Raw genomic sequence first — 10119 nt, forward strand, 5'->3', positions numbered from 1 at the left:
CTGGTTACATAGTTGAAAAACATTTGCCAACAATGTGAAACATTTATGCATGCTTTATAAGTCTTTGTCGTGGCAAATAAAGTTTAAGTATTTGGAGTTACCACAATTATTAACTGACAATTAACTGACAAAGGATGACTTGCGGTGTTTCGTAAAAGGAATTATAAATGAATGTACCATTTGTCACAGGCTATTCATAGTTCATCCTTTTCAATAAAGTGAAGCCTATGCATTGTCATTTGCAGTGCCCTGTTTTAAAATAAAACGTGTTGTAATGTATTTTTACTGATGACAACACAGAAGATGTCACTCACTGAAGCTTTTATTCAGGATTATAGCAAATGGCCTAGATAGAAAAAAGAAAGAAGAAGCAGCTTTTCCTTTCGAGATGGTCTCTCGACGTTGCGATACAGCTAGCTGACACAGTAACTGTGTAATTTCTCCTAGAAATATTGAAGCCTGATCCGCTTAACGCCATTGCCCCGCAAGCATCAGTATTTCTGCCCCAGGCTTCATTATTTCTAAAAGAATGGTGTTATAGCATCAGCTATTTGCTGTACGCAAAGTCAGTAAACGGAGACGTTCTCCACATGTTCTCTTCCATATCCGATAACACAACACATTAAATAAAAATGCCGAAGCAAAGGAAATGACAGTAAATCACAACTATTCAGTTTGATTACGGTGCTACAGTATAAATACGCATATATAACGATCTGTATCAGACAAAGCAATAGTGACACATGGTAAAAACACTGATACTCAGACACAATCTGACTGGAACTTCGTTAAAAATAAAGTTAATCCATTCTTTCTTAATTTTAGGATCACATTGATGGCCCACAACTTGGCACTTCAAAACGTCTTGTATTCCTTAGAGGCAACTTAACTATCGTTTTGTTGCTGGAGAAATTTAGCCAATGTATTTACTACTACATGGCATGCGTGAATCGGTGGGCGGGGCTAAAGCGGCAACGATGTAGAAGAAGACGCTGATTGGCCTTTCGTTGCACTATGATGTAATAATATGACAAAATCTGAAACGAGTCGTTTTCTGAGCTTGGTTTTAGCTGTTTATGGACTAACAAGATAGTTTTGAGTTCTGAGACTTACAGGATATTTTTATAGGACAATGACCTCTTCTATGTCAAAAGATCAAGGAAAATTTGATTTCTCACTTCATGACCCCTTAAAAAATGCTATACTATACTATAGAATGGTAATTCTGTATAACAACATTAACTAACTTAATATAATAAATTAATAATACATTATTGAAAAATAGATTAGCCTATGCATATTTACACAGGAGTGTGTATATGATGACTAACCAACCATAGTGTTTTTGAATATAGCAAACAAACTTACAAAGAAACAACCCTAGAAACATCTAAATGTGACAACCTCAGTCGCCTGACTCCCCATAAAGCCAAAAGTTTGTGGACACCACACCCATATGTGAGTTTGTTAAGCATTTAACACACATCATTTCAAAGCCACTGGTATTAATGGTGAGTTGCTTCTGTGAAGAATTTACACTAACATGGAACACGGATACAGGGATTTGATCCCATTTAAACACAAAAGCGTCAATGAGTTTCATGTACCTTGTGAAAAAAAGTGTGCTTAATTATATTGATTGTGAACTTGTGTACTTCAAATCTTAAAAGTATATAATAAAAAAACTGTACAGATAATATAATACTGATGAAATTAAAGGCCAACTCAGTGTAACTTATAAGAGAGTACACTTTCATGACTATTAAGTAGTACACTTATTTGGATGTGTTGCCAAACATTTTAAAGCATGTGTAAAGTACTTGATTCTAACATTTATAATGTGTTTAGAATTTTTTTAGAATTGCCTTTACAGGGACTTGAGTGTTTTTTTAAAATTACATTTAAAGTAAATATAATTTAAATGTACTACATTTTAAGTTCATCAAAACAAATGTAAAATTACAAATATATTTAAACGAAATAGTTTCAATAGAAAGGACATTTTTGGTTTACCATACATTGTCAATAAATTCAGTAGTACATTTTCATATTTCAAGTCAAGTCACCTTAATTTATATATGCTTTATACAGCACTGATTGTTTTTTAAAGCAGCTTTACAGCGATAACAGGAAAATGATGCATTTCGGCTATTGTTCAGAAGATAATAGAGGTAATTATGAAATTACAAATAAAGATCTAGCCTACTTAAGTCCTACTAATTGCATTTACCGTACTATAAATTTAAACTATACATTTTCCGTATAATACATTTTCATTTAATTGCAATTAAAAAGCATTACATTCAATTCATAGTTCACCCTTAAATTCTGTCATCATTTACTCACCCTCACGTCGTTCCAAACCTGTATGACTTCCCTCAGTGGAACATAAAAGAAAAGGGACATGATTGTCCCGCTGAAATAGAAAACGAGCCACGCCAAACTTTTATTAGGAATTTGGAAGCAGAATTCCTTATAATGCCTTTGTTTGTATAGAATTAAGGCTTCACTGGAAGTGAGCATTATTTAGGAACTGAATTGTGTTTATTAGAAATGGTTGTAATTGCCATGATTATATAACAAAAAAACTCTTGAAAAGGATTTTTTTTTAACCTGCAGTGTTTAAACTTTGAAACACCGTCTTTTTTTTTCATTCTTTTTAGGGCATATTAAGTTTATTTCAGGACATTAGGAACCTATTGTAGAGAACTAAAATTTCAGTGGTAATGTTTCCACTTTTTAACAATTGGTCGTCCTGCAGCTATAACACTGTAAGGTCTCTCTTGTCTAGGCATCTGTGTCATGTTAAGCTGAATAAGACACGGGCCCTGTGTGGTCACCCTGCGGGGGGGCTATTGTAAAGATTTGTGGATCCGTCCTACCACAGTGACTCCCAAGGGACCATAAGAATTTCCTCAAGCCATACAAGGTGAGCAGAACTGAGGTGAGATGATATCAGACAGAAGCGGAAAGATTTATAGATTTGAATCTTTTGGTTTCAGGCCAAATATGCCTCAGGGATTTCAAATGAGGCAATTTCAGGTAAAAAGATACTTGCTGGAAAACGTTTGTGGACACCCCTTCTAAATAATGGGTTTGAATTGTTCACTTAATTCCAGTGAAAACAATCTGCTACGTCCTACAATGGCGTTCAAATTATGTGCTTCCGACTTTGTTGCAAAAGTTTTCTGTTTCAGCACAACCGTCCCATATAGAATCCCACTGTTTTCGGGGGAATTGAAAACAGACCTCCTTAATTCTCAGATCCATTATTTAACATTTAGAGGAAGAGTGGAAGCTGTAAAGGAGGACCAACTCGCCATTTGTGCTTATTGATATCCACCTATATGCTGTATCATCCAAGATGATGTAAAGTGATTCATACACTGAACCAGCTTGCTAAGTTGTAAATTACAAACAGATCTATTTACTGTAAGTAACAATAGATATTTCTCTCTCACGAAAAAAAATGAGGTCCAGTATTTCAAAGTTGTAGTTTTAAGCTACGTCAGAATCCTATAATTTATCAAATCAAAACTTTAAAAAAAACCAAGATGTTAAATATTTGAATATGTGGTGTGAATTACAGTAAATGCTTTAATTGTGTACATGATGTCAGATACCCAGTGTCATGAGTGGGCAGTCAGTGACCACTAAAAGGGTGGTATAGACGGCAAACAGTCACACCCTCAAATATCTCTCTAACTGAGACAAATTGCAGTTCCAGTGGCGGCTGTGTTGCAATTGGTATTCCTTTTTAGCACCCAACTCACTGTTATCAGTTTATTCTTATCACACTATCTTGTTTTACTTTTTGTTATATGTGTTTATTACTGCATATTAAGCTGGCATCACTTCAGAAGATACAAAATAATACATTAAATGGGAAATAGGTTATGAAAACTCTTTATATAATGTTTAACAGATCAGTAGTTCATGGACATTCATATGTGAAATGAATAAAAGTGATCTGTTAAGATTTCTATATTTGTTAATTACTTAAAGGTGCCCTAGAATGTGAAATTGAATTTATCTTGGCATAGTTAAATAACAAGAGTTCAGTACATGGACATGACATACAGTGAGTCTCAAACACCATTGTTTTCTCCTTCTTATTTAAATCTCGTTTTTGAAAAACACCCCTGAAAAATAGGCGAATCTCCACATAACACCGACTGTGACGCAACAGTCGGGATCATTAATGTGTATGACTCCAAGAATTTGCATATGCCAGCCCATGTTCAATGCCAGGCGGAACTGCGCAGCCGAAGCATAGCAGTTGCTCAGTGTTTGGATGTACACATGAACACAAAAGTATTTTTTATTTCCTTCATCCGAGCCTCTGAAGAAACAATGGGTTAATTTTATTTTCTCTGGAAGTTTCCAAACATTTCACTGACGACTGTTTCCTCAACTTGGGCCAATACAGAGCTGGCCTCGGATCGAGCTACCAAGCAACACTTTCTGATGTGTAATTATTCAAGTTCAGACAGGTAATCTTTCTCTCAAAATCGTTCAACACTGTTTATGCATCAGTAAGTCAAGCCAGTGACTAAAATATCAACTTCACATCGTTTCTTTTAGTAGGATGAAAAAAAAACTTATTTAAATTGTGAATAAATTATATAAAGAAAGCGATCAAAGAACAATCTTTCCACAGCGCGAGTTTATCTTGCCAAACTCGTTATGAATTCAATGACGCACGCTACACTGCACAACGAAGCTCTTACTGTATTTACATGATCGTGTTTGCATTGGTGAAAGCATTAGAGAGAGTGCAGAAACTGCATTGCAATGATAAGATCTTCATGCTCGCGATCAACAGACTGTGATCTGCTTGCTCGATGCTCATCACGGCAACATTGTAGGCCTATGTGATGGGAATAGATCTAAATACTTTAAAAACATCTCACGATTCGTTAATCTCGATAGCTGTAATAGTAAAAACGTATAATAGCTGTAGTAAAATTATTCGAGAGAGTTTCACATGTAATACATAGCTATTTCTTATGCAAGCATGTCAGCCAATCACAGCAGAGGCCGGTTACACACAGCAGACACGCCCCTTCAAACAGAGCGTTCAAACCAGAGGCTAAAATCAGGCTAGGAAAAATGCCTTTTATTTCTAAATTATGACTATTTTTGATCTAAAAAACATACTAACATTATAAGGGCAACCCAGGAAACATTATAAAACAATATAAAAAAACATTCTAGGGCACCTTTAATAAAGAACATTATGAATGTTATTAAGCAGCACTACCATCAAATACACAAAAAATCCTTAAAAATCCAAAGGAATTTTTGAAAATATGGTCGTTAATGTTTCCATGGCACACTGAAACCCTGTGGGTGAGATAGATTTTTCCATCACTTCAAACCTTTGAGGTAAACGATGTCATGCAAAGCAGCACAGCAGCTGAGATCATTTAGACTTTCTAGTCCAGCCAAATAGACTTTGACGCCATCACTAATACCATTGTTCAGAAATATTGCCAGATTTATTTTTCTACTTTGAGTGGTGTGATATAATATAATATAATATAATATAATATAATATAATATAATATAATATAATATAATATAATATAATATAATATAATATAATATAATATAATATAATTCCCTGACAGCAACATAGTGCCGGCCCATATCTGGTACATATGGATTCCACTATGTTGCTGTCTGGGAATTTTTGACGGTTATTTTCGTCAGTAACGGCTCGCTAGATCAAGCATTCTGCCCGCTTTGAATCAGACGATGAATTTGAATTTGAATGAATGAATTATAGCATTAAAGATTGCCCGCTTGATATACCCCAAATGTAAGAGCCAGAGGCAAATTCCCGAAGGACTGGCCGAGATGACGCTGTTCTATGAGGGTACATGAGCGCTGAACGGCTGGTGACGGCCTGTGTAAAATTGTAAACAAATTGTAAAATAGGAACTATATTCATATATGAGTCACATATTTGAGGTCTAAATAACTACATTCTCGCCTAAAAAACTGTTAAAACTACATTCCGTGACACAATAACAGTGGTATTTGTAAAAAAAAAAAAAATTACACAAATGCTGGATATGCTCAACCGCCATGACAGTAGTGATTAAAACAGTGAAATGGCTCCTGTCCTGATACTGATGGAATATCGCACGGCTGGAAAAGGCTCTCAGCCAATCAAGAACCAAAGAGAACTGTTGTATAAAATATAATATAATATATTCATTCATAAACAAATGTTTACATTTAGCAAAAGCCAAATATCAGGTGGCATGTTTTAGTATTAAATACCAATTTAAATGAAGCTAAAACCAAAAGGTTTTCCCAAAATATGAGTAACAACCCCTGAATCTGTGTCTGATTAATTATTATTAAACATGTTGAATAAATATTCAATAGTACTTTTTCTGTACTTTAATGCCTAGAAAAATGCATCATAATTCAAAAAGAGAATTCTGCATTATGGCACAGAGACATCCTCTTTGATCATTCATTTCTAGCAAGATCTGAATGTAATTCTATGGAGGTTTCCCCCCCTCTATGTATTTCCTGAATACAGAACCATGGATTTAATAGTTCACTGCTCACAAAGTTGGATTGGCATCATAACATTTGGCCGCTGCGGTGTTCACGATTAAATCAAGAGCTGTGGTAGCGGACCACTGAGTTCAGATTGGACTTTTCTTGCTCAGTGCCAATCAAACTGAAAGGCTCAATGCTCAGAGCGTCTGCATGTGACATTGGAATGTATGTCAAGTGATTTAACTTCACAAGATCCTCTCATTAATGCATATTATGATCTCGCCCTTCCGCCACAAGTCACCTCCAATTATAGCACACACTGAGCGCTCATTAATGGAAATTACTATTAGTCCCATTTCCCACAAGTCGATCAGGTTGACGATCAAAGGTTCTCACTAATGTGAATTCATGCAAACAGTAGATGATTTTTAAATATGTAACCCTAATAAAAGTCTAACTTAATAGCAGAAAAACAGCTCATCAACAAAACCATAACTAGTACAAATACCGGTACACTGCCCGGCCACAAAAAAAAGTCGCTGTTTTGAATTTAAATAGTCAATGATTGGAACATTATTGCTGTGATTATTATGTTTCTAGCATGTTATATGTTTAGCAACAGTTCTTCTAACCCTAATTGACGGGGTTAAACAACCATGTAGGAAGACACATCACAGCCATATTCCAGGATGACGAAGCCAAGATTCTTCAGGCTCAAATTGTGAAAGAATGGAAAGAAGAAATGAAGAATCATGTTCACGCATGAATTGGCACAGACCTTAAATTCATTGAAAGTCTTTGGGATGTGCTTGGAGGAGACTTTACAGAGTGCTGGACTTTTGCATTGTCAATACAAGATCTTGACCAAAAATGTATGCACCTCTTGATGGAAATAATTGTGAGGTCATTGAGGAATGCAAGAGTCGAAATAAAGAGGTAATCTTCCAACATAAGTGATCAATACTCTTTAATGTCCGTATCCTTCACACAATACCACATCACAAAAAACACTACACTACTAACATCCAACATTAGCTTCATCCTTCAGTGTTTTCTCTGCTGCTTCATTAGCAGTCTCCTCACATCTGATGCTGCCATGGTAAACACAGGCTTTCCTGGAAGTCCAGCCCCCACCAGCCTCCACCCAATAACACTCTCTCTCTCTCTCTCTCACACACACTAATACAGATGCTCACCTCCTCCCAGAGCCCTATTGTAATCCCTCTGTGACGTTGTACTTTTACACACTGACACATCGTAGGTCATTTCCTACGTTTTCAGTCCCACTGGGATGTCTGGATTTAATATGAGGCCTGGCGGTCCACCCAGCTCAGAGTGCGAGGGCCTCTGTTGCATGTGAGTCACTGTGATAGAGCTATGAGATCACAGTCTGACCACAACATGTGGACACAACACGGCTTCAGAGCTCACGGATAACGCTCTGCGGTGTCGTGCATGTATAAAGTTATATTGCATTCCTCTCATATATATTGCTGTTTCCACTCATAAAACAGCCAAAGTCTGCCATGCTGTGATTCAAGACGCACAATCATGATTATGATTATACATACCCTTATGATGAGATCAGAATGGCTTTTTGAATTAGGTTCAGTGAGTATTTGGAAAAAAGTTACATCTCTTTTAAAGTTACTAAAACTAGAAAGCCGAAATTACAATGATAATGTTATGCTATAATAATCTTAATATTATTAATAGAATGAACCTATAATAATACTGGTCCAAAGATTACCGCAATTTATTCAAATTTATCCTGTTTTGTTTGTGTTTGGATAATTAATCCCACTGGTAACATTTGTGGCCAGATTTTACTTCTGAAATATACTTCATTTGTACATTTACTCTGTAAGATGATGTCTGTGTCCAAACTCCAATAAGGAAGCATGTAAAACATGTCATAATACAGTCTCTCACTCTCACACACACACCCTCTCCCTCTCTCTCTATATATATAACACACACATATATATTAATGATGTGTATATATAAAGAACGTGTCAGTGGTTACAACTACTCCATGTGGGAAAATACGTTTTTTATATATATATATTTTATTTTGAATAAATAATTTAAAATATTGATTCACATGATTCAAAGTGCAGTAAATGTGCATTTATTCTAGAATTTCCCTTTCCAATAGCCCCCACAAAACTTTTTATTTATTAAATAAAACATTTAGCTAGTCTTTAACTACCATGTACTTACATTAAATTATTGTTAGCTATACAATGCACTTATTGTGTTCATGTTGTATTGCAAAACACTTTAGCTCCTAGGATAGGGGCAAGATTAGGGACAGGTTGGTTTGGTGCTAAGGGTGGGTTAAGGTGTAAGGGAAGGGTAAACCATTATTATGACCCAGACCTGTTTTACTCTATCTTGTGTTGTTGGACTCTTATTTTGAAGTGTTTTTCTGTGTTCAGTTCCTGTTTCCCTTGTTGACTTGCCTGCCTTGATCCATATTTACCCTGATTGTTCCCAGGTCTTGTTTGCCAGACACCCCTTGTGAATAAATACCCCAGGGTTTCTCATGTTCTTTGTCTGGTGTTGTCCTTCTATAGATGTTTGTGCTTGTTGTCAGTTTAGTTTGCTTTCCTTGCCCATGTCTGGATTTATCAGTTTTGCCTGGATTTACTTTACGTTTGAATAAATGCTTGCTGAACCTTGATCCTACTCTCTCTCGTTCCTCTGAAACAGCCATCGTTACAACCATCTTCTTATAGGTGAAATTAATTAGATACATGCAGGGTTTTTTTTTATGCAAGTACAATGTAAAAAACATGTACACAATAAGTGCATTGTATTATTAATTATTAATTGCAATGTTAGTACAAAGTAGTTAAATACACTATATATAGAGTGGGATCAAAAAGGCATGCAGATGGTTTTATTGGACTCAAAGAGGAGAAAACAACTGCTCACATATCCAAGAATAATTTAAGAAATCTCAGTTTACCCACTGAACGTTTATTTCTATGATAGAGTTGCTACACTAAAAGACAACACTTGTGGGAAGCCACTGCCACTTAATGGCAGATCAAAATATTACAAGAACATGTCACATGACTAGAAGAAAAAAAATCTGGGGTCCCCAGTTTGTTTCACTATATTAGTAATAGTGAGGACATTGCATAGACTTCCATTGATTTTATATCAGTTTAATGATATTTTCTATCACTTTACCCAACTCCTACCCATCATAGAAACGTACAAAACACTAGATTAAACTTTTTTTTTTAACTGAGGACTCGCTAGTTGGTTGCCATAATATTTCACTATATAAACAAGGACACTTGACCCCCCCCCCCCTCCCCCCTCCCCTCCCCTATGTTTATTAATCCATTTCCCTCATGGGGACCGCTGGCTGGTCCCCACAATGTACTGTAGGTGATCTCAGGTTTTACAAGCTTTGTGGGGATATAGTAGCCTGGCTCCGCCCTCCTACAAATGAAATGTACGAGAGTCTGGTGGGACCAGGCTAGGGATATAGTCCCCACAATGTAATATACACCTGTACACACACACGGAGAGAGAATACCAGTCAAAAGTTGGTAAAAGTTTTTACTGTTTTTGAAAGGC

The sequence above is a fragment of the Rhinichthys klamathensis genome, unplaced genomic scaffold (assembly GCF_029890125.1).
Source record: "Rhinichthys klamathensis goyatoka isolate OS25496 unplaced genomic scaffold, OSU_Roscu_1.1 h1tg000191l_1, whole genome shotgun sequence".
In the NCBI taxonomy this organism is placed as follows: domain Eukaryota; kingdom Metazoa; phylum Chordata; class Actinopteri; order Cypriniformes; family Leuciscidae; genus Rhinichthys; species Rhinichthys klamathensis.